The sequence below is a fragment of the Antechinus flavipes genome, chromosome 6, assembly GCF_016432865.1.
Source record: "Antechinus flavipes isolate AdamAnt ecotype Samford, QLD, Australia chromosome 6, AdamAnt_v2, whole genome shotgun sequence".
In the NCBI taxonomy this organism is placed as follows: Eukaryota; Metazoa; Chordata; class Mammalia; order Dasyuromorphia; family Dasyuridae; genus Antechinus; species Antechinus flavipes.
This window is the reverse complement of record NC_067403.1, coordinates 201,765,563-201,789,617: the sequence shown is the minus strand read 5'-3', so window position 1 is coordinate 201,789,617 and position 24,055 is coordinate 201,765,563. Positions and strand designations below refer to the sequence as shown.

The 24,055-nt window shown below is 39.6% G+C and overlaps 1 protein-coding gene across 3 annotated transcripts in view; it reads left to right on the top strand.

Annotated features, from left to right (window-relative positions):
• Positions 1–1,350: 1,350 nt before the first annotated feature.
• The window catches only part of PCGF3 (polycomb group ring finger 3), a 90,194-nt gene continuing 67,489 nt past the window's right edge, over positions 1,351–24,055 (top strand). Inside the window, exon 1 of one of the 3 annotated variants that reach the window (XM_051966503.1) lies at positions 1,351–1,656. The gene's annotated coding sequence lies outside the window, so the exon portion shown is untranslated. The remainder of the gene's footprint in view (positions 1,657–24,055) is intronic. The other 2 variants (XM_051966504.1, XM_051966501.1) reach the window with 2 other exon arrangements.

The following is a 24,055-nucleotide window of genomic DNA, read 5'->3' as shown; positions in this document are numbered from 1 at the left end:
GACCTATAGTCTACATTCAATGTACTGAAGGAACTGATGATGGGATTTCTGAGTTACTGTCAATGATCTTTGAAAAACAACAGAGAATGGGACAAGGACTGGAGGGTGGCACATGTTCAACCAGAGAAGAGCAAAGCCTAGAAATTATAGGCAAGTGAGCTTTACTTTAATTCCTAACAAAATTCTGGAATGTATTGCTAAAGATATAGTTTGTGAACATTTAGAAGGGGAAGTGGTTTGTCAAGAACAGGTCATACCAGACAAACCTCATTTCCTAAATTTTTTTTTTTGACAGGATACCAAACTGGTAGATCAGGGAATGCTGTAGTCATTGACAAAGTCATGCTATGTCTGTGGAAGATGGAGAGCTATATAGTCTTTAAAATTGTCTCTTTAGAAGGATTCAGAATAAGTTGATGGTCAGCTATAAAGAATAGACGTTAATGGTTTAATATACACTGGGAGGGTGCTCTATCCTTCAGAGCAAAGGAGCTCTAAACCTGCATTATGTAGTAATGGTAAGTGATAATGCCGGCGTACTCAGATAATAGCTGGGATGTTATATTTAGTTTTGGGCGCTACATTTTCAGCTGGAAGCACTTCCAGAAGAAGGTGGTCTGATGATGCTCAGGAGACCATGGTGGGACTGGATGAAGCAGCTGCCCATGTTTAGCCTAGGGAAAAGCCTGCTATCTCCTCAAGTATTCTAGGGGATGTCATCCGAAAAAAGGTGGATCTGTGCAGATGTAGCTTGAGGACACACACATTGTCCTGCTCTGGCCCTTCCTCCTGCTCAGCCCCAGGAGTGATGGGAGCAAGTCCTAGACAGACAGGTGTCACCATGATGTAAAGCACCACGTGCTTCACTCGCAGCCCAGCGAAAACCAAAGGAGTGGGTTCCGCCTCCTCAGATACCTTCGAGTCCAGACCAGGTGACCACTTGTTGGGGATGATTTTGGGGGAAGCTTTACAGGTGTCAGTTGACCAATTAAGAGCTTGCCAGCTGACTGTGGTTCTGCAAATTCTCAAATTGGTCCCTTCAGGGGTAGACATCCTTTCTATCCTCCGAGGAGTGTGTATGGGGGGGGGGGTAGTTTCAGCCCCTCCTTCCCAAAGCCCCCCACCCCATCCTGCAAACATCAGGCAGGGGCTTCCGGGCTCTGGCCTCAGACTAGGCGCTGGGGGAGGGCGGACCCCAAAGGACGAGGGTGGCTCCCAAGGGTCCCCAGGCTGCTGGGTTGGGAGGGGAGGCGGCGGTCCCGCCCCCAGAGACAGACTCCACGCCCAGCCAGGTGACCCAACAGCCTCCCGGCCCCAGCCCCGGGACTTCCTGGGCCGCGCCGGCGCCTTCGCCCCCGCCCCCGCCCCCTCCCTCGCGACAGGCCCTCCTCGGTTCGCTCGGCTCCGTCGTCGCCCCCGCGTGCTGAGGGGCGGGGGGAGCCCCGGGTGCCGGGACGGCGCAGTGCGCATGCTCGGAGCGCGGCGCCCCCGACTCCTCGCTCGGCTGGGCTCGGGCATTTCCGCCTCTTTGTTTTAAACTCCGGACGGATTTTTTTTCCTCCTTTTCGGGGGGACCCGGAGGGAGCGGCGCCCCCTCCCCCTCTCCCCCTCCCCGCGCGGCCCCCGCGCGCGGCCCCGCCGATCGGCGACTCGCAGGTCAGTCAGTGCGCCGGCCCCTCGGGCCCTCCAAACGCGGCCCCCTAGGGCCCCGACCGCCCCCGGCCCGGCTCTCTCCTCGGGGCCACGCTCCCTCAGACCCCGGGCCCGGACGCCCGGCTCTGCCTCCTCCACCTCGGCGGCCGGGGGCTCGGTGCCGCGGGGTCTGGGCGGGGAGGGCCCCATCCGCCCGGCCCCCAGCCCCAGCGGGCCCCGTGCCCGGGCCCGGCCCTCGTCCCTTTAAATCCTCCTTCGGCGGGCCTCGCCGGCCTTCCGGGCCTGCTCGGCCTCCGCCTCCCTCTGCGCCCTAGTCCTCGTGAGGCCCCCGGGACTGCCCTCGCCGGGGAGGCCCTGGGGGCCCGAGGGGCCGGCCCGGCCCGGCCCTGCCCGCGCGGCTCAACTTTGTTGGGCTGCAGCTGCAGCTTCTCAAGGACGCCCTGGGGTGGGAGTGTGTAAGTGTGTGTGGGGGTGGAGGGTGAGTGTGCGTGTGTGTGAGTGTACAGGGGGGACACCTCCTGCACTTGGCCGGCGTTTTGTCTTTCCCCTGCCACTGAAATCTACCTAGGGGCAGCAGCCCCTTGGCCTGGGCGGGGGTGTGCCGGGAGTGGGGGGCGGGGGGAAGAGACCCCGCTGTGGGGGTTGGTTAAGGACCTAATGGCTTAGGAACCAAATCTGCCTCTTTTCCAAAGGTAGATGCTGGCCACCGAGCCCAGACCGAGGGGGTGGGGTGGCGTAGACTCATTTTGGAGGTTACCATTTTGGAGTAAAATTTAGCCTGATGGGGGGAAGGTGGAGCTCTCCAGGGTATGTGGGAGGATGGGGGGATCTTTCTTTCTCTTAGCTACCCCCTTCATGGGCGGGGGTCGGGGTGTTTGTTTTAATCTTGAATCCCTTCCCCCCAAAACCCTTAGAATTTAACAGTTCCTAACCCCTTTGTTCAAGATGTTTAGGAAGCAGATAGTGAAATACTCTTTGGGTGGATGACCCTTATTCGGGGTAATTTTGACCCTTCATTGGTGGAAAAATGAAGACCACAAAGGCAAGTGGTGTCTGTCTCTTGGTTTCATGATATGGTTTGGAGCTTTTGAAAGACTCTGAAAGTGTCAGGTGTTGGAAAGGGTGGGTTATATAGGTGGCAAAAGTGAGTGTGAGAAAACCTGAGAGTAAAGTCGGGAGTTAATGAGGGCTTTTGAGGGGGGTTTGAGAGTAAAGGACAAGGGAGTCCTGTAGAATATCGGCAAGATCTGTCCACCAAGAAGTCTTCACATTTGTGGAGAAATAATTTTTTCGGATTCTTCATTTATCTCTTAGCAAGAACAGAACTCGTGAACTGTGTGCCCTGTGGGTATTTAAATAGTTTAGGGAAATTGATTCTTGTAGCTTGATCTACATAAGATCTAAAACTTTTGTCTATATCTATATTTTTTAGTTTGTTTCCAGCATACTTTTAAATTTTATTTTTTGTTTCATGCTTGCTTAATCGCAGTCTGGCAAAAACTTGATTTTTGACAGTGACTATGCCTTTTAATTAAATTAGCCATCATGCCTTAGTGTTTTTTTTTTTTTTTTTTTTTTTCCTTCTGATTGTTAGGAGATTATAGTTGAGAATACACTTTAAAAATTTCTGGCTGGTACAAAAGAATACCTTTTAACCAATTTATTGAATTGACAATTAATGTGTCATAGCCCCCATTAAATTTGTCTATAGAGTGAAGGGAAAGCCTTTTTTTCCCTCCCGTTTGAAGTTAGCAAAGGATCATAGATCTGAATTTAGATGTGGAATGGATCCTAGAGAGATCATCTAGCATATTCTCCTCATGCAGGAGACAGTTCAGACCCCGGGAATGAAGAGGCTTGCTACTAAGTCAGGTGGTACAGTATCCAACTCTGGTGGTCTTAGCCAGTTCTTTATTCATTGTACCACAATGTCTCTAATGATGTATAATTTTATTTTGTAATCTTTTGTGGGTCAGTTTTTAAAAATTGCAGCAAACATAAATTGATTAGGTAATTAATTAGCTCCTTGTCAATTTGGTAGGTACTCTATACGTGGTACTGTAACTAAGTTTAGAAACTAGTTGTCACTTTTACCCCTGTTTCTTGTGATATAAAGGGAAAAGCATCAGAACTACATAATTAATTTCCATATGAATTAATTAATAATTACTGTTGCAGCAGCCTTCTTTCTGGTCTTTTGTCTCTACTCTTACTTTTGATCTCCTTTCCCAAACCGAAAAATCATTCTTCATCCACCAGTCTGCTCAGAAATCTTCAGTGATTTAGTATTGCCTTCTCTGTACAGCTTAGGTTTTGTGTTGTCAAAGCTGTCCAAAACCTAGTGTCGCTCTAACTTAATAACTCTATTTTGTATTATATTTATCCATCAATTCCTAGTTTCAAGCCAAATTAGACCACACTGCTTCCAGAACGAAGCATGTACTATGCTTCACATATGTGACCTATGACTGACTACCTGTGCTCAGTGTTCCCTATTTCTGGAATGTTGTCTGTTTTCACCTAGAGTTCCTGCCAGTTATTTGAAGCCTAAGTCAAAAGTCATCTGTTCCATGTAGCCTTCCCTCATTTGTGTTTATATTATCAACACCTGACCTTCTTAGAATACACTAGGTGCTTAAATACTTGTTGATTAATTATCAATGTGAAGACCTGTACCAGTGAAATCATGGCTTAAACTGTTATTGTCCGTGATCCAAAGACTAGCTTAGTAAAGTTTCAAAAGGTTGCTTACCAGAAGACTGGCACCACTGCTTATCAAGACAAATTTATTTAAATGTGATAGGTTTGAGGTGGCTGATATGTGTTGGTAGAAGAGTGTTTTAAATCTTGAAGTAACATTTATGATCTTTACAAAAAGGGTTTGTCTCGGAGAGGAACTTGTTGCCTAGTATTTGAGAACTCCAGTTCTTAAGCAAATGCGCTCCAAGAGAACTTTTAAGAATCGGGATTAAACCTCTGATTTCATTGGCATAGGGAATTCCTAGGTTCTTTATTAGTGCTGGTCCATACTTTGGACCATACAAATTAAGATCTTAAGAATTGCCTAAAACACCAGGAGTTGTGGTTTGCTCAGGGTTATACAGCTAGTATCTGTTAGATATGGGATTTTTTCCTGGCTTCTGGATTGGCGTGCTGTGACAGGGCTGCCACACTGCTTATCAGAACCTATACAGAATTTAAATGAAGAGTCTTTAGTTTTTAAAAATGTGTGTTATACATAGTCAGAATAAGCTTTTGCTTAAGTGATTTGGAGACTGACATGCTGTGCCCTATTGAGTTGCCCCTCATGCATGAGAGATTATAGTAACTGATTAGTCTGATTCTTCCCTTTGTAGGCTCTTTTCAGTTTTGATTTGAAGGAGAAATTGCTGTAGATTTTAGGCTTTACTCTTGTTTGCTAGAACTCTCTTCACTCTGGCTACTGCAACTCCAGAATTTTCTGATTCCAAGGGGAAAAAGTATGTATGTTGGACACCATGAGATCAAAAGGGAATTCTTGTCACTTGGAAGATCATTAGTAGACCCCCTGTCAAGATCCTGAAACACAAGGGAATCTCCTTCCAAGACTATCAAGACTATAGAAGACATCAGAGTTACCCAAAGTTTTGTTTTGATAGATTTTTTTTTTAACAATATACAAAAGCATGCAGATATGATAACTATAAGGAAACACATGATCTCCAAAGTGACAAGAATTCCCCTTTGGTCTCATTTTCCTTAAAGAACTGACCAAAACCTTATCCCTTTTTAAGTACTTTGATTCTCTGACCTGGTTGAGTGTCAGCCTTAACTTATAGGACTGTTGTTCCCTATCTAGTATTTCAAGAATTGAAATTTACTCAATCAATTAAAAAAATTTGGGTTCCCTTATAAAATATGTATTTATTAAGTATGAATAATGTTACAACTCTCATGTAAGAAACACCCAAGAAAATCTCACATGGGGTCATGGAGAGTTGGACAAGACTGACAACAATTCAACAACAGCACAAAGCTTTGAACATAGTAGACTCATAAACACTAATTAATTGACGTTGGGCTAATTATTTTTCTCCATCTGTAAAATGTGAAACATCATACTACTCTTGGTCTCTCTTGTAGTATCCTTATAACGATTCATTGAGAGAACTTAAGTGAAGCAATTTGCTTTGTGCAAATATAAAAGTAATCAAATCAGTCAAAGTACATATTAGTGCCTACTATGTCAAGCACAGTGCTAAGTGCTGGAGTTCCAAAGAAAGTTAAAAAAAAACAAACAAACAAAAAATAGTCCCTGCCCAACAGTCTAATGGGAAGGGAGAAAATATGCAATTATATAGAATCATTTGGAGATCATTTCAGAGGGAAGACATTAAAGAGAACTGAGAGGTTTCTTGGTGGAAGGTGGGATTTTAGTTGAAACTTCAGAAAAATCTGGAAGCAGAGGTTGGAGAGAAAATTTCAGCTATGTGTAACAGTCAGGAAAATGCACCAAACTGGGGAACAGAGTCAGTAGATGAGACTATGTGATATAAGAATCCTAGAAAACTTATAAAGCTAAGGGCTTTATAAGACAAACAGAATTTCCGGTTTGATCCTGGAAATAAAATTGAGCCACCAGAGTTTGAGTAGGGAGGTAACATGGATACATTTGTGGAAGACTGACTGGAGTGGGGAGAGACTTGATACAAGAAGGCTAACCAGTAGACTATTGCAATACAGTAGTTCAGACATGAGATGAGTAGGGGGCTGGTACCATAGTGGTGTGGTATCAGGACAGAAGGAACTTTATAGGAGAAATATTAAGTTAGAATCAACACAATTTGCATGTGGAGTCAGTATGAATGGGGAATTGAGGGTGACAGATTGAGCCTGGATGACTAGAAGGATGATATACTCTTGACAGTAGCAGTGAAATTTAGGAAGAAGGAAAGTATGAGAATTTTGGACATGGGATTATCTATTTAGAGATGTCTAGTAGGTAGTTGAAAATAGGAGATTGAAAATCAGGAGAGAGATTAGGGCTGGATAAATGGATCTAAGAATCATCTGCATAAAGGTGATAAATTGATGGGAGTTGTTGAGGTCACTAAGTGACTTTGTATAGAGGAAGTAGAGACAACAGCCCAGGACAGTATTGGGGAAGTCCATATTTACTGAATGTGGCCTGGATGAAGATCTAAGCAAGAGACTAAGAAGGAATGATTAGATCAATAGGAGAATGAGGAGAGATGAATTAAGAAGAGGTGAACAACAGTATAAAAGAGTGTAGAGAGGTCAAAGAAGATGGGAAGAGGCCATTAGACTTGGCACTTAAGAAATTATTAGTATTTTTGGAGAAAGCAACTTCAGCCTAACTAGGAAGCCTGAATCCAGGCTTCAGAGAATTGAGAGGATGAGAGTAAAGGAAATAGAGAAATTAATTGTAAATAGTCTTTTCAAGGAAGAGATGGACTGATCAAGTGAGAAATTTTTGAAGATGGTAGAAACATGGCAGCCTGGAAACTGCCAGTAAAGAGGAAAAGACTTTGAAAATAATTGTGAGTGTGTGAATGATTGAGGGGGCAGTGTTTGCTAGAGAAGATGGGATGGAATGAGATCATATAGATTCCATTATGTAGAGGTTTGCTTTGGCACTGACCTCTTCATCTGAGACAAGGTAAAGAAGTCAATATTGGGGGGAATGCCATCTTAATAATATAAAATAAGATGAGCAGGGAGTGCTAGGAGAAAATGGCTTTTTTTTTTTTCTCCAGTGAAATATGAGTCAAAGCTTTCAAGATTGTGGAACGAGGGAGCTATAGAAAAGCTACTCTGGTGAATAGGATGAATAAAAGGATTGCTTTATCATAGTGAGGACCCCAGGTAGTTGAGATTATAGTGGCTCCAGTCAACATGATTTCCAGTGATTTTCCTCCTGTTTTGATTTAGTAGCATGAGACTAGAATCAAAGGTAGAAGATAGTGGAAAAAATTCAAGACTACCTTGACGTGACAAAATTGGCAGTAGAATAAAGAGACAAAAGAACTTAAGAATATAATGTAGACTTAAAGTGGTTCACCAAGGGATCAGAATGGGAAAGAGAGTTTAACCTGTGGAAAGGTGATAACTTGGGAAAGAACTGAATGATGTTGGTATTGAAATGGAAGCAGAGGTTAGGCAGAAGGAAAGGTGGAATGAGAAAAGATTATGGTTCAGTTTTAAAAGGTAAAAGTGATGTTAATTAGTTAGATGGATTTCCTTTGTTTACAGAACCACATTAAGCCAGTATTGTCTGTGATTGGCTTCATTCAAATTATTATCAATTTGAAAGCCCAATTGCAGTTTTCCTATTATGGCAAAATTGACCTCTCCCTCTAACCCTAGCTATTATCTTATAATTTGTCAGAGTTTTGCTGTTAACTGAGTTATAAAGAAATAGCTTTTCTCTGTACATTACCATAGTGAAATTATCATAGTGGATTAGATATTCACATTGAGGAAGTGGATTCAAAATGGCAGCCCTAGAAACTCCAAAGTCAGGGCAGGAGGACCTTTTAGACCCATACTGAGATACCACCAGATCCATATTGGGTAACCATGAAGGGGACAGTATCAAGTGGCAGCTCTGTTGCCTGCCATCTAGGTCTGGATCATAAGATTCAGGGCAAACTGAAAAGGTAGTTGGGTTTTTTTGGTATCCTGGCACTTAGCACAGTATGAGGCACATAGTAGACACGTAATAAATGGATATTGATTGATTGAGTCAGAAATAAATCTGATGACTCTCTGGAATAATAAGGTTTTGTAAGTTTGAGTGGTGCTGAACTTTTGTAGGAATTGTGGGGAGTGGAGGATTTAAAACAATCTACTTATGTTTTGGGGTCAGCCAGGAATCAGAAGACCCACTTTCAAATCCATCCTCATTTACCTGTTTTGTGACCTAGGACAAGTCCCTTTATCCTGTTTGCCTCAATTTCCTCATCTGTAAACTGAACTGGAGAAATAGCAAGCCTCTCTATTCTCTTTTGCCAAGAAAGCCCCATATGGGATCATGAAAAGTGCATGGATGCCACTGAAATGATTGAACCAGTATTAAACTGAGAAGGGGGGAGCTGAGTACTTTACAAAGAAAGGAGGAAGTTTGGGAAGAAGCAGCAGCCGCAGTGTGGTTCCGACCTCAGGCACAGTTTTAGCACCTAATCCAACCTGTAGAGGAATAACTAGGTAGGAATCCCATCAAAGAAAGTTCTCTGTTTGAACCAACATAGTTTCCTAGCTGACTGATAGAGGGCAAGTCCAACACTAGCCTAGTATTGCACAAATCCAACCCAGCTCAGGATTTTTACAGAGCGTAGACTAGGATGGATAGCAAATAAATTTTGCCTCAGAATAGATCACTTTGGGAGCATTGAAAGCTTGCACAGCATGCAAACACAGCTCCAGGCTGTTCTTGAAATTCAGAAATAGCACAACAGTGTAGTACCCAAGGAAGCAGCAATAAGATAAAATAATAACTTTGCTCCAAAAGTGCTCCAGAGCCAAGCCCTGACATCAGGTTTAAAGTCAAGAAATAATCTGGGAAAATGAGCAAACAAAAAAGAATCCTACCAAAAGGAGCAAGGAAGCCCAAGATATAAATTCAGAAGAAAATGATTCCAAAAATACTTATAAGCAGAACATCAGAGAAAGACATAACTTGGGCGGGAATTCATCTAGATGAATTTGAAGCAATGAAGCAAGAGTTTTAAAAACTGTATAAATGGAATGACAGCACTTGGGAAAAATGGAAAAGAAATGAGAACTATGGAAGAAAGGATTAGACAAAGAATTAACAGCTTGTTACAAGAGATACAAAACTTTGCTTAAAAAATATGAATAGACCAAAGAGAAGACAATGACTCACGAGGCAACAAAAAATATTAAAACATATCTCATAATCAGTACAATTAACCTGGAAAAAAAAATTAAACCATTATTGAATGTTATAACAAATAAAACCTAGATTTTCTGTTAAAAGAAAATTTAAAAGAAAACTGTCTAAATCTCTTAGAGCAAGAATGCAAAGTGGAAATAGAAAAAAAAATTTCTTCTGAAATCCCAAAATGAAAATTACCAGATTATATCTAATATACAGAACTTCCAGGTCAAAGAAGACACTGAACCACAGTTCATAATCACACATAATTTAGCAGCTACATAGCTTTACTACCTATAATTTAGCTAGTAAAGGAGAGAACTTAGAACACAGTATTCCAGAAGACAAAAGAAATATAATAAATATAATGCAACATGGAAAAAATAGAGCTTTAATAAAATAGAGAGAGTCCAAGCATTCCTGATGAATAGACCAGAGCTACATAGAAACTTTGAAATTAAAACAGCAGTGAAAAGAAGCATAAAAAAGTTAACATGAATCCAACAATGATAAAGTATTAAAGACAAATTGTTTACATCCTAGTATGGAGAGATAAATATATCTCCTTTGAACCTTATCTTTAACTGGGGTCTCTAGGGAGTCTCAGTGGACCAAACCTGGAAATGGTTCTTTTATGTCATGTTGATCTTAGAGATGAATGGAAAGAGAGGGGAAGAGGAAAACGTGGTAGGAGTGAGAAAGAAAGGAAAGTTAGAGAAAATTATAATTGTGGTGTGCAGGTTGATGTGAAAGTGTAGGGGGAACTTTTGACATTTCAGTCTCATCTGAATTGGTCAAAAGAAGGGTGCAGTTGAGTGCAGAAATTTATTTTACTCAAGGGGGAAATAGGAAAGGGAGGGATTAGTTCTAATCAAACAAACTATGAATGTGTAAAAGTTACGTTTTGAAGTAGCAAAGAATGGGAGTCTTAGGGAATGTCTATAAACTGAGGGATGAACAAACAAGTTATAGTATATATATGTGATAGGATGCTGTTATATTAGGACGTCATTCTCTTCCTTAACTCTTCTCTCCCCCTTCTATTCCTTCCTCTCCATATTCAATTATTGTCAGTTCTGATCAGTTCTATCTTTGCCACACTTGCCTCCAGGCCCCTTCTCTAGTCAGCACCATTTCGCATCTTCATCACTTCTCACCTGGACAATTGCTGTTGCTTTCTGATTTCCTTCCCTCAAGTCTCTCTCCACTCCAACCTAGCCTTCCCTCAGCTGCCTGAATAGAGATTTTTTCCTAAAGGCACATCTGCTCACGCTCCTACTGTACAGACTCAAGGGGCGCCCTATAAAGAGATTAAATGTAAAACCCTCTATAGCGTTTAGTACTCAAATCACCTTCACCTCATGACACCATATTCTTTTCATTTTTCTCCTATGTCTCAGTGTTCCTGTTGCCTTTGATATAATCTTTTTGCTTACTCCTCTCCTAATGTTGGTATTCTGCAGTGAGGTGAGAGTTACAGATTCCTATCTAAATATGAGCTACTTAATTCTTGGCCATATACTCCTCTCTGTGTTTTATCTTCATTGAGTGTATTGGACAGGGATTATTTTTGCCTTTCTTTATCCTCTGGTTTAGCACAGTGCTTAACAAGTAGTAAATATAAATGCTTGTTGACCAACTCCTGAGACTTCCTGCTTTCCTTTTATGTAAATATCTTCTAAAACAGGACCTCTTAAACTTTTTGTACTTGTGACCCCTTTTTGCCTAAGAAATTTTTATGTGACTCTGGGTATATAGGTATAGGTAGCCCCCATATTGAGTTGTTCAGTTCACAGTATAAGAACCTTTGGTTCTAAAAACAAAAACGCCTGGTTTCACATCTCTTTGGCTTTTAAGAGGTAGAAGGGGGATCATGTTAGTGATATTACTCTTCTGGTTTAAGAGCTTGAAGTCATCACTATTAAGTTGAATTTCTTTTCTTCCATGTCCTACCATTCAACACACTTTGTACCTGCTGTAAGTGCCCATTGACAGAATGTTAAGTCATTGAACCTAATGGATTCCTTTCTATTTCCACTGCCACTATCTTAGTTCAGCTTGTTACTCCCTCATAACTTCTCTTAATTTGTCTTCTAATTTTTCTTTTTTCAATCCATCCTGCATGTAGGATCTTGATCTTCTCATTCTTCTTTTCATCCTGATGTGCAAGGCCCCCAGAGACTAGTCCCAGACTCCTTCTCAGCCCTACCTCCTACTATTTGTACATATTACTTGGATTGCTAAATTGGATTCTTTGTTAGATACTTGCCCTTTCCTGGCATTTCTTCGGTGATACCATTCCCTCTGCCTGTATTAACTTCTCGTATCATCTTCTAGTTTTGACTCTAATTTTTATCATCTTTGTAGAGTTGGCATTTCTCTTCAAATCCTTTGACCACTTGTATTATTAGGGAGTGCTTTCTGTTATGTCACACACATATATGACAATTCCTTAAGTATCCTGCTGCCATTTTCTCTTGCTAGAGATAATCAGATTATGTATGCCCGAAAGCAGCTGTTTCCCAAATTCCTGATCTTGCCATCACTCTCATTCCTTTCATTAAAGTAAGTGGCAAAATTTTCTGCAGAGGAGAGAGAGACAAAAGCAGGGGAGGAAGAGCATAGGTAGTCTGAGAAAATAAAGTTTGAGGAAAGTGAAAGTTGATCTTGGAAGAATGTGCAAAAGAATTGTCATGCAGCAGTGAGGGTTCAGTTGTTGAATTGAAGTGCACAAATGGTCTACACATTTGGTGACACAATTTTGTTAAGCCTAGTCTTCTAAGTAAATTCGAGAGGAATTTCCTGTGTTCAGGTATTTTTTGTGGGTGTGTGTTTTTTTGTTTTTGTCTTTTCTTGGTGGTGGATCTCATTCAAAATAGCGAAGCAATTATTGTCCAACTATGTATGTTTTACCTTTAGGGTTTTCTCATTTCATCATTGTGAATGTTCTCTTCATAACTTTGTAAATGGTTTTGAGAGTGTGACTGAATAAAAGTCATCACCATTTTTCTTTATCAACAATATGATAATGAACTTCTTGAACTTCTCAGAAAAGAGATACTTACTCATTGCCATATTTAAATGATCCTTTTTAAGGACCTAGGAGGGTTTTCAGTCCACTAATGAAGCCTTCAACAATAAAAAATCAGCACCATAATACAATGTTATCAGATAGGACCTTAATGGAGAGGATGTATGTATGTGTGTAGACATGATATTTGCACACATTTCATAGTTTTTAAACAATGTGAACTCGTTCATATTTAGTGGTCTTCCTAAAAGCATCTGTGGTAAAATTCCATTTAAAGCAGTTACCAATGAAATACTCTTAGAGCAGGTTTTGAGACAAAGTTGCAATTACCTTTTGTTGTACTCCCAGAGAAGGAAGGTAAAGGGAGGCTCTGTTGTTTAGTTGCATCTGACTCATGACCCTTTTAGGATACTGGTAAAGATACTGGACTGGTTTGCCATTTCCTTCTCTAGCTCATTTATAGATGAGGAAACTGAGGCAGACTGGGTTAAGTGACTTGCCCTGGATCACACTGAGTGACTGAACTTGGATTTGGACTCTAGCCTTCCTGAATCTTGGCCCACACTCTCTCCACTGGGCCCCCTTGCTGTGCAGAGTGAGGTAGGAAAACCAGCCTAACAAGCTGCAGAATTAGAGGAAACTGGTACCATTGTACTTTCCTCTTTAGATTTCTTCTTACCTGCATTATTCTAGTGGAATTAGTCCTTGTCCAAGGTCTTCCCTTCATTCCCTTTTGATTGTGAAAAAAATCTTGCTAATGTACAGGTCTGATGTGTCTTTTACCTTCAGCGACACCCCGCCATTATCACTGCCTTTTTTCATTTTTTTAACCAGAATTGTGATTTCATAGGTTCAGGGAGCTTTGCTGGAACTAATTCTCACACATGCCAGGGGTTCATAGCTTTTGTGTGTGTCATGGAACCTTTTTGAAATCTGGTAAAGCTTAATGCGACTGATGTATGCTGCTAATATTCATGACTGAAGAAAATGCTAAGTTTCCCTTAGAGATTAGTGAAAAATAAAGATGTAATCCCCTCCTCCATTTCCCACTCCCCAATATAAGTTCATAGATGCTAGGAAATCTATCTGTGGACCTCTGTGTATCTACATTTGCTGTGTAATTAGGTGTCTTAGTTGTCTTCCTCTGGGAAGGCTAAGTGACTTGCCCAGGGTGATGTAGCCAGTTTGTTTCATATCCAAGGATACTGACCTAGCTGTTCTTTTATAAGATACTCCATCTTTAGCTCTGGACAGTTCACCTGCTATCTCCCCTGTTCCAGGAATGCTCTGAGCTTCTTGGTTTCCTTCGAGTTACAACTAAAGTCCCACATTCTATGAGAAGTTTTTCCTGATCCCCATTTCCCCACTATAGATTATTTCCTTAACTTGTACATAGTTGTTTGCATGTTATCCTCCCCATGAGTTTATTGAGTATAGAAACTGCCTTTTTATATCCTTAGAACTTTGAGGAACACTAAGTACATAATGAAATAAAAACACTCACCATTTCATTGATTAAGCAGATCTTTGATTCAGGGCCCCTCTTGGTTCTCCATACACTGTATTGGTGGTCGGCAAACTACAGCTAAGAGCCAGATCCAGCCTGTATGGGTATGAGTGACAAGGTAAGAATGTTTTTTACATTTTTAATACCGTAAAACTTTTATTTAAAAATGTAAAAACCATTTTAAAATCAGACTTTAAAAAAAGGCAGCAGCAGAACTTGGCCTTTTGCTCATAGTTTTCTGACCCTTGCATTACACTTAATTGCTTGTTATTTGTCTATAATATGATCAGAGTGGATTTGATTTAAATTTAATTGATTTATATCCAGATTTGATTCATAATTTAAATCACTAGTTAGTAAGATTTAATTTAGTATTTTTATTACATTAAACAATAAAGTGAATTTCTACTGTCAGATATAGCTTTAGTAATATTTTTGTAATTTAGAACTAGTTTTAGGTTTGATCTTGATTAATGAACCTCTGGGGGGAAAGTTACTTTGTACCTTTTGGGTAAAAAATCACTTATCCTTAAAAAAATAGCAAAAACTATGAAAGTAAAAAGCACATTTTTAAGCAGAAATTTAGTTAGGATAGTGGTGGTTTGGTTTTTTTTTGTTTTTTGAGAGTCACATTCAAAGTTAAACTAAGTTGCTTTAAAAATTAAGGGCAGGGGCAGCTAAGTGGTATAGTGGATAGAGCACCAGCCCTGAAGTCAGTATCTGGTCTCAGACACTTAACACTTCCTAGCTGTGTGAGCCTAGGTAAGTCACTTAACTCCAATTGCCTCAGCAAAAAAACAAAAAACAACAATAAAAAATAATAGGGGCAGAAAACTATTTCAATAGATATAACAAATAAAATACAGCTAAGATTAAAGAGAACTAAGGTAAAAGAAGGGGTACAAGAAAAAGATGTCCAGGTAAGCAGAGAAAGAAGGAAATAGGGCAAGAGAGAGTAAGGAGAAACATTTTTAGAAAATCTCATATCTTTCCCAGGCCATCACTCCTGCACTGGCTACTCTCTCCTCCATTCTCCATCGTGGACCCTTGATGAACCATTTCAGTTTTCCGTGCCCTCCTGAGTTCCTTGCCCCCTATCATTGCATTGCAGAATTTTTACTCAACTGGGCCTTTACTGCTGCAAGGCAGTACTTTACTATCTTCGTAATTAATTCATTCTTACACTTATCACACAGATTCTTTCAAAACTTTTTAACTCTTCTCAAACCTCCCATGGTTCTCCTTTCTCTTAGCTTGCCTTTTATTTTACTGAAAAAAATGAGGCCATTTAACTGAGAACTTCCTTTTCTCCCCTCCTCCTCATTTCATATTGCCCAGATGTATTTTGTTCCTGTCTCCTCCTTCACTTCTGTTTCATATGAAGTGGCCTTTCTTTTTGCCAACGCAAACCCTTTCACATGTGATACCATTTCATTCTGTCTTCTCTCACAATTTGTCTCCTTTCTTGCTTGCCTTCAATCTTCATGTGTACCAGTTGCTTTCCTACTGCTTACAAACATGTTCATATCTCCGTCATTCCTCAAATTCCCTAACTTGATCTATTCATGTGGCTAAAACTCTTTCCCTCAATAGTATTCTCTTTTTCCAATTATATGTAAAGATAGTTTTCAGTTTTCATTTTTGTAAGTTTTTGAGTTCTAAATTTTTTCTCCCTTCATGTACAGTCATTTCAAACTTATTTCCCTATTTGCCATGTTGTGAGAGAAAAATTGGAAAAGAGAAAAATCAAACAAATGCTTTGATCTGCATTCAGTCTCCATAGTTCACCCTCTGGATCCAGGTGGCATTTTCCATCCCACGTTTATTGGCATTGTCTTGGATCACAAAACAGCTTGGTCTGCCACAATTGATCTTTCCATAATCTTGTTGTCACATTCTCCTGGTTCTGCTCCCTTCGCTCATCTGTTCATATAAGTCTAAAATTGGCCTCCTGATCATTTCTTGTAGAACAGGAATATTCCATTGCTTTCAAATTCCCTAACTCATTCGGCCATTCACCAACCAACGGGCATCCAGTGGCTGAACTCTTGAAGAAAGCTTTCTGCACTCCTTTTCACTCTTCTTCCCAGCATCATTCAGCCAAGCCTGTTGCCTCCAACATGACTACTAATTTGATTATCACATCTATGGCATTTTTCCAGTCCTCATCCTTCTTGACTGTTCGGAGAGGACTGGTGACCCCTCCTTGCTTTTCTCCTTGCTTCATCTCCTCCTCAGCTAATCAGCCCTTCTCTGTTGGCTTTATTTGAATCTTCACACTGCTCCTGGCCGCTCATCATGGATGTTCTGTAGTCTCTGATCCTCTTCTCCCTCTATTACTGTTTCCCTTGGAGATCTCACCCTTTTCTGGCCCTAGCTTCTGCCCTGACTGCCTGCTCCGCTGCCTTTGGGACGCCTCAGGCTGGGTGTCCTGTAGGCGTCTGAAACTCTGCTTGTCCCAAACTGAACAGGCTTTTCCTGGGCCCTTCCCTTCTCTTGTGGAGGGCGTCACCATTCTCCCAGTCACTCACTCACAGCCTGGCTGTCCTCCCTGGTCCTGCTCTCCCCCTTCCCCCAGCCAGTCCTCATCAAGGACTCTTGGATTCACTGTCCTGCCCATTGACACTTTCCACTCTCCTGAGTCCTGAACCATTGCCTGGGTCAGTGTAGTAGCCTGCTCTGGTCCGTCGGCCTCCTCTCATGATGGAGGCATCTGCTGCCCTCTACGCAGTCAGCGCCAGCAGCTCCTGTCACTCCCCCACGCTCTCCCCATCCCATGCAGGCCGCCAACACTGTCATCACCTCCCCCTTGCCTGTAGTGCTCTCGTGACCTTACTGGCCTTCCTTGTACCTCAATTAAAATCATATCTTTTTATAGGAAGCGTGTGTGTGTGTGTGTGTGTGTCCTGTGTCCCTGTGTCCGTGTATCCTTTAATTCTAGTGTTTTCCCTCTTGTTTATCCCCAGTTTGTCCTGTCTTTTTTGTATATAGTTGTTTTTAATGTAGTCTCTTCTCTGGCCTTGGAATCTGGAAAGCCCATCCTCATGAATTCAAATCTTATCTCCAACACTTAGGAGCTGTGTGTGATCCTGGGCAAGGCATTTCACCTTGTTTGCCTCAGTTTTCTATAAAATGACCTGAAGAAGGAATGGCAAAAGCACTCAATATTTTTGCCAAATGCCAACTCATGAAGAGTTGGAACTAAACTTTGCATTATTCAGAGAGGACTTTATCTTTGTACTGTCAGAGCTTAGCATGGCATTATAGGCCTGAATACATGTTTATGGGCTATAAACAATGGTCTCCAATTGAATTTATCTTGTTCTTATGTATATCTCAGTAGGTAGACTTCAAAGTATTTTATATAGTCTAGAGTTATTTTAGATGGAGGTTTTTCTTTCGATTTCACAAAGGGTGTCGCAAAAGGGGCAGTTTTAAGCTATTCCTTTTACTTTTTTTTTCTTTCTCCAAAGCGCGAGGCTTTTGGGACACCTTGTATAGAATATTATGTAGAAATGTTAATAATTTGGGTGGATTTATTTAAATACTCCCAAGTTTGCTGAGTTGTTGTTTCAGTTAACTTTTAATTGATTCTATAGATGATTAAGTACACTATCATATTGTAAGAGACAAGCATCTTGTCAAGAATTCTATAGACCCACTGATGAAACTAGGAAAGGAAAAGATTCTATTTTATATTCTATAAAGAGCACTTGTCTAGAAGCACTGCCTTTTTTTTTTCCTCCAGTCCTAAAATACAAATCAATTCCCCATTGAATGGGTACAGTAAGAAGGTTCTGCTTATCTGGAGAGCCTGATTCCCTAACAGAATGTGAACCTCTCCCCTTAGCGGTCACCTTATTTGTACATAGTTCAGTCCCTCCCTTGATTCTCCTTTGGTTAGTACTACAGCCCATCTATAGTGTCTAATTCTCCTGCTTGGGTGTGAAGCCCCACTCCGTGTTACATCTCATAGCATGTTCTTATTCTAATTTATGGCTTCCCTCTATAGGTTTTGCTACCTTTAGATTTCATTCGTGGATTTCAGTTTCTTTTCTCTTAAGTTTCCTAATTCAGGGAAATATTATTTCCATTATCCTTCTCCAAAAAATTGATAATTTCTCTTTTTCTTTACCTAATGCTTATTCTCTCAATTTCCCTGTCTTATTGCTGTAGTCAGCATTTCAAATGGAAGTTGTGACAGTGATGTCACTTGTTTCCCTTCTGATTTTATTGGAAGGGATTCTAGTTTATTACATATTTGTTGTTTGCTTGTTTTTCAGTCTTGCCCAACTCTTCATGAATCTGGGATTTGGGGTTTTCTTGGCAGAAATACCTGAGTGGTTTGCCAAATCCTCCAGCTCATTTTTGATATGAGGAAACTGAGGCAAGCAAAATTAAGTGGTCACATAGCTGGTGTCTGAGGCTGTTTTTGAACTTGGGAAGAGTCTTCTTGATTCTATCCACTGTGCCACCCAGCTGACCCATTATTATAGATAGTATCCTTTTTTAAAGTAGCTTTAAACTGTTGTAATATTTTTGGATCATCCTCTGAAATGGTAGCTTTTGATTTTAGATATGTACTCTTATCATTTAAAGAAGAAGACTGTTTATTCCTGTACTTTATAGTGCTTTTAATAGAATTGGATGTTGTGTTCATCCAATGCATATTCTGTATTGATTGAGCATAGGGTTTTTGTTCATTTTATTATTATTATCAACCTTTCATTCCAGGTAGAAATCCAAACTACTAGTCAGTGTATGTTGTTTTAGATTTTTTGGTAATATTTCATTTAAAATTTTTGTGTCACTATTCATTATGAATATTGATTTATAGCAGTAATCCCCAACATTTGGTTTCAGGAATCTTTTTCACCTTTAAAAATTATCGAAGACCATGTAAACTTTTTTTTAAAGTAATTTTTAAAAAAATTAATAGCTTTTTATTTACAAGTTAGATGCATGGGTAATTTTACAGCACTGGCAATTGCCAAACCTTTTGTTCCAATTTTTCCCCTCCTTCCCCCCATCCCCTCCCCTAGATGGCAGGATGACCAACACATGTTAAATATGTTAAAGTATAAATTAAATACAAAATAATTATAAATGTCCAGTCCGTTATTTTGCTGTACAAAAAGAATCAGACTTTGAAATAGTGTACAATTAGCCTGTGAAGGAAATAAAAAATGCAGGCAGGCAAAAATATAGAGATTGGGAATTCTACGTAATGGTTCTTAGTCATCTCCCAGAGTTCTTTCACTGGACATAGTTAGTTCAGTTCATTATTGCTCCATTGGAACTGATTTGGTTCATCTCATTGCTGAAGATGGCCACGTCCATCAGAATTGATCATCATTATAGTATTGTTGTTGAAGTAAGTAATGATCTCCTGGCCCTGCTCCTTTCACTCAGCATCAGTTCATGTAAGTCTCGCCAGTCCTCTCTGTATTCATCCTGCTGGTCATTCCTTACCGAACAATAATATTCCATAACATTCATATGCCACAATTTACTCAACCATTCTCCAATTGATGGGCATCCATTCATTTTCCAGCTTCTAGCCGCTACAAACAGGGCTGCCACAAACATTTTGGCACATACAGGTCCCTTTCCCTTCTTGAAGATCTTTGGGGTATAAGCCCAGTAGAAACACTGCTGGATCAAAGAGTATGCACAGTTTGATAACTTTTTGAGCATAGTTCCAAATTGCTCTCCAGAATGGCTGGATGTATTCACAATTATCACTAACAAAATCCAACAGTTAGAATTACAAAAAGAAATTCCATTTAAAGTAACTACTGATAGTATAAAATTTGCCAAGGAAAATCAGAAACTTTATGAGTAAAACTACCAAACACTTTCCACAGAAATTAAGTCAGATCTAACCAATTGGAAAAATATTAAATGCTCTTGAATTGGGTGAGCAAATATAATAAAGATGACAATTAGTTCCCTAAACTAATCTATTTATTTAGCGCTATACCAATCAGACTCCCAAAAAATTATTTTAATCACCTAGAAAAAATAACAAAGTTCATATGGAAAAACAAAAGGTCAAGAATTTCAAGGGAATTAATGAAAAAAAAAAATCAAATGAAGGTGGCCTAGCTGTACCAGATCTAAAATTATATTATAAAGCAGCAGTTACCACAACCATTTGGTATTGGCTAAGAAATAGATTAATTGATCAGTGGAATAGGTTAGGTTCAAAGGACAAAACAGTCAATAACTTTAATACTTTAATGTTTGACAAACCCAAAGACCCCAGCTTTTGGGATAAGAACTCACTGTTTGACAAAAACTGCTGGGAAAATTGGAAACTAGTATGGCAGAAACTAGGCATTGACCCACACTTAACACCGTACACCAAGATAAGGTCAAAATAGGTTCATGATCTAGGCATAAAGAATGAGATGATAAGTAAATTAGAGGGCAGAGGTCCCAAACATGCCAGCCTTATGCCTGGCACGTCAGGACTCTCTGTCCACTGGAACCCTGGATCCGGAGCCCTTCTTATCTCTACCTTCACCTACTTCCTTAACTATGCTTTAACCTTGCTTCCAAACCCAATAATAAACCTCTTTTATCAACCCAAAAATAAATAAATAAATAAATTAGAGGAGCACAGGATAGTTTACCTCTCGGACCTGTGGAAGAGGAAGCAATTTATGACCAAAGAAGAACTAGAGATCATTACTGGTCACAAAATAGAAAATTTGGATTATATCAAATTGAACAGTTTTTGTACAAACAAAACTAATGCAGACAAGATTAGAAGGGAAGAAATAAACTAGGAAAACATTTTTACAGTCAAAGGTTCTGATAAAGGCTTCATTTCCAAAATATATAGAGAATTGACTCTAATTTATAGGAAATCAAGCCATTCTCCAATTGATAAATGGTCAAAGGATATGAACAGACAATTCTCAGAGGAAGAAATTGAAACTATTTTTAGCCATATGAAAAGATGCTCCAAGTCATTATTAAACAAATGCAAATTAAGACAACTCTGAGATACCACTAACACTTGTCAGATTGGCTAAAATGACAGGGAAAGATAATGTGGAATGTTGGAGGGGATGTGGGAAAACAGGAACCATGTAAACTCTTAAACAATATTGAGGATTCACTTTTTTGTTTATGTGGGTTCTATTAATATTTACTTAATTAAAAATTCAAATTGATAAATATTTAATTCATTGAAGTTAACACTAAAAACCCATTACATGTCAACAAATGATAATTTTAATGAAAAATTATTTCCAAAGCAAAAAACTGTGAAAAGGATAACATTGTTTTACACATTTTTGCAAATCTTTACTGTCTGGCTTAATTGACTTCTGCTGTACTTGAGTTGCAATGTGTTATTTTGGTTTAAGTATGTGAAGAAAATCTGGCCTTACACACACTCATAGTTAGAACAAAGATTTAATAGACAAATATAATATTTTAGTTGTATTTTTTAACAAAAAAATTTAAAAAATTATTATGAAAATAATTTGAATTTACAGACCCATTGAAAGGGTGTCCCTGCGTTACACAGAAAACTTTTAATTCTCCATGGTTTATTTTTCAATTCCATATCTATATCAAAGGAGATATTTGATAAGATCTCTTTTGCAGCTTTTGAAAATGGTGTTTAATATTGAAATTAATTGTATCACGAGCATTTATTAGAATTTACTTGTGAATCTATCTGACCCTGGGATTTTTTCCTTTGGTGGTTTGATTTCCTTCTCTGAGATTGATTGGGTTGTTTAAATTCCCTATTTCTTGTTCTGTTAGCTTGGGTATTTTATACTTTGGCAAATATTGGTATACTTAAATGTTTTAAGTTTTATTGACATGTACGCAATATATGAGGCAGTATAGTTTCTAGTTTTAATTAGCATAATTTTTAAAAAATAAAGATGAAAATAATTTGGATTTTGAGGTTTTATTTGGGGAGTACATTGTGGCAGATTAAGCTAGTTAGGAAGATTTGAGCCATTTTATCAGGTTTGATGAGAATTCCTTTTTCACTTTTGACTCTGGGAATTCAGCTTCCCTCTTTTTAAAAAAATCATATTAGGTAATAGTTAATCCATTTTGATTTGATTTAAACAGCTCTTGGTTTCACTTATCAATACAATGAGTTTTTTATTTTCAATTCCATTGAGAGGCTTCTGAAAAAAATGAGAAATGGAGACTAAATAATTTAATCCTAAGGACATGATAGGTCAAAGAAGACACAGAAATGATCATTTCACTAAAGATGACATTAAAAATGTCATCAAAATGCCAAATAAGATGACATAAAAAATGACAATGTAACAATGGAATTTTTAAAGGTGACCAAAGCAATCCTTAGGGGAAAATTTATATCTCTAAAAACGTATTTTTTTTTAAAGAGAAAAGAAAGAAAAGATCAATTAATGGGGAATGCATCTAAAAAAACTAGAAAATGAATACACTCCCCCCCATAATTTTTTCTCCTTGTGGCAATTGGAGTTAAGTGATTTGCCCAGAGTCACACAGCTAGGATGCGTTAAGTGTCTGAGGTCAGATTTGAACTCGGGTCTTCCTGACTTCAGGGCTGGTATTCTATTGGACCTCCTAGCTGCCCCTTCCCTATTTTTAAAAAAACAACAACTTTATTTTCCAAATCTTTTACCTTTGTCCTATTCTTATTGTTTTATGAAATCATTGATTTTTGTTACATCTGCTATAGTTTCCAGGGAGTCCATTTGTTAGGTTAAGGATTCTGGCTTTCTCTGCTAAGCTATATATTCTCTTTCTAATTCTTCCTGTCAGAACTAAATGTTCTACTTAGTTAAATGAACTCTAGCTTCTTCTTCACCCCAAATCTCCTTTTACTCTTTTGGTTTCTAGATTTTCTTAGACCAGCAAATATATAGCTTTATAGCATTCTATTATACAATGCTATTCCATCTCCTATCCTCTTTATACCTATGTTCTTTAATTTACTTTAATTTACTACTCACTAATCCCTGTTTCTGTCATATTTTTACTTCATTTTTCACAATCCTGGCCACATAGCATAACATTTTGCTTGTGTAACTGCTGTGCTTAAAGCTACCCACTTCTTACTGACTGAGTCTAAATTCTTGGTACTGACTTTGAAAGCTCCTGCTAAACTGTCCACCTTTGTCTGTCCAGTGTGCTCCCCAAATAAGATCTCAAAATCCAAATGATTTCCATCTTTAATTTCATTTTAAATTGCATTTCTATTAAGAGTCTACTATGTCCCAACACTAATAAATACACTCACTTTCTGTACCTACTATCAGTTTGTAGCTTCTATTTTATTCCTCTGAAGTCCTCCAGTGCCTCATTGTATTCTGGTTATCCAGGTTCTAGAAGGATTTTATCTTCTATTGGACCTCCTGCCTCGCATGAGAGGATAAGCCAATGTAAGTGGAGGCTCACCACCAAGTTAATTGCAGGATGACAGATTTTTGATGAACAAATAGTTCCAGAGAGTTCTCATTCATTTCAGGTCAGACGTCCAGGACAAAATGCCAAATTATATTGTAAGACAGGTCAGAGCTCAGCTTGGGCTCTCTGGGGCAGCAGAAGCCCCGCTCTGTAGAAGACTAATCCTGGCAGGCCTAAGGCCAAGTGCTTTGTGGGGGGCATTGCTTCTGGGGATTCATGCTCTGACATCCCCCTGCAGTCTTCAGGAGACCAGGTGGTGGGTGCCGCCTCATCCACCGTTCCCCATTCTACCACATAAAGTTACTGAGATCCAGCGCTCCTCATTGCTATGCTTAGTCAGCGATTGCTAAGGAAGAAGTCCTTTCCATTTATCGGGCGAGAGGAGTCCCCAGGCAGGAGGGGTCCGGGAAGCGGAGAGCCGCATTGGACAGGCCCTCCAGGGCTTGGGCGGTCCTTGGGCGGTCAGGTTTTCTGTACTCCCAAGATCAGATGCTGAGGGAAGAGATGCAGGGTTTCAGGCGGTGCGATG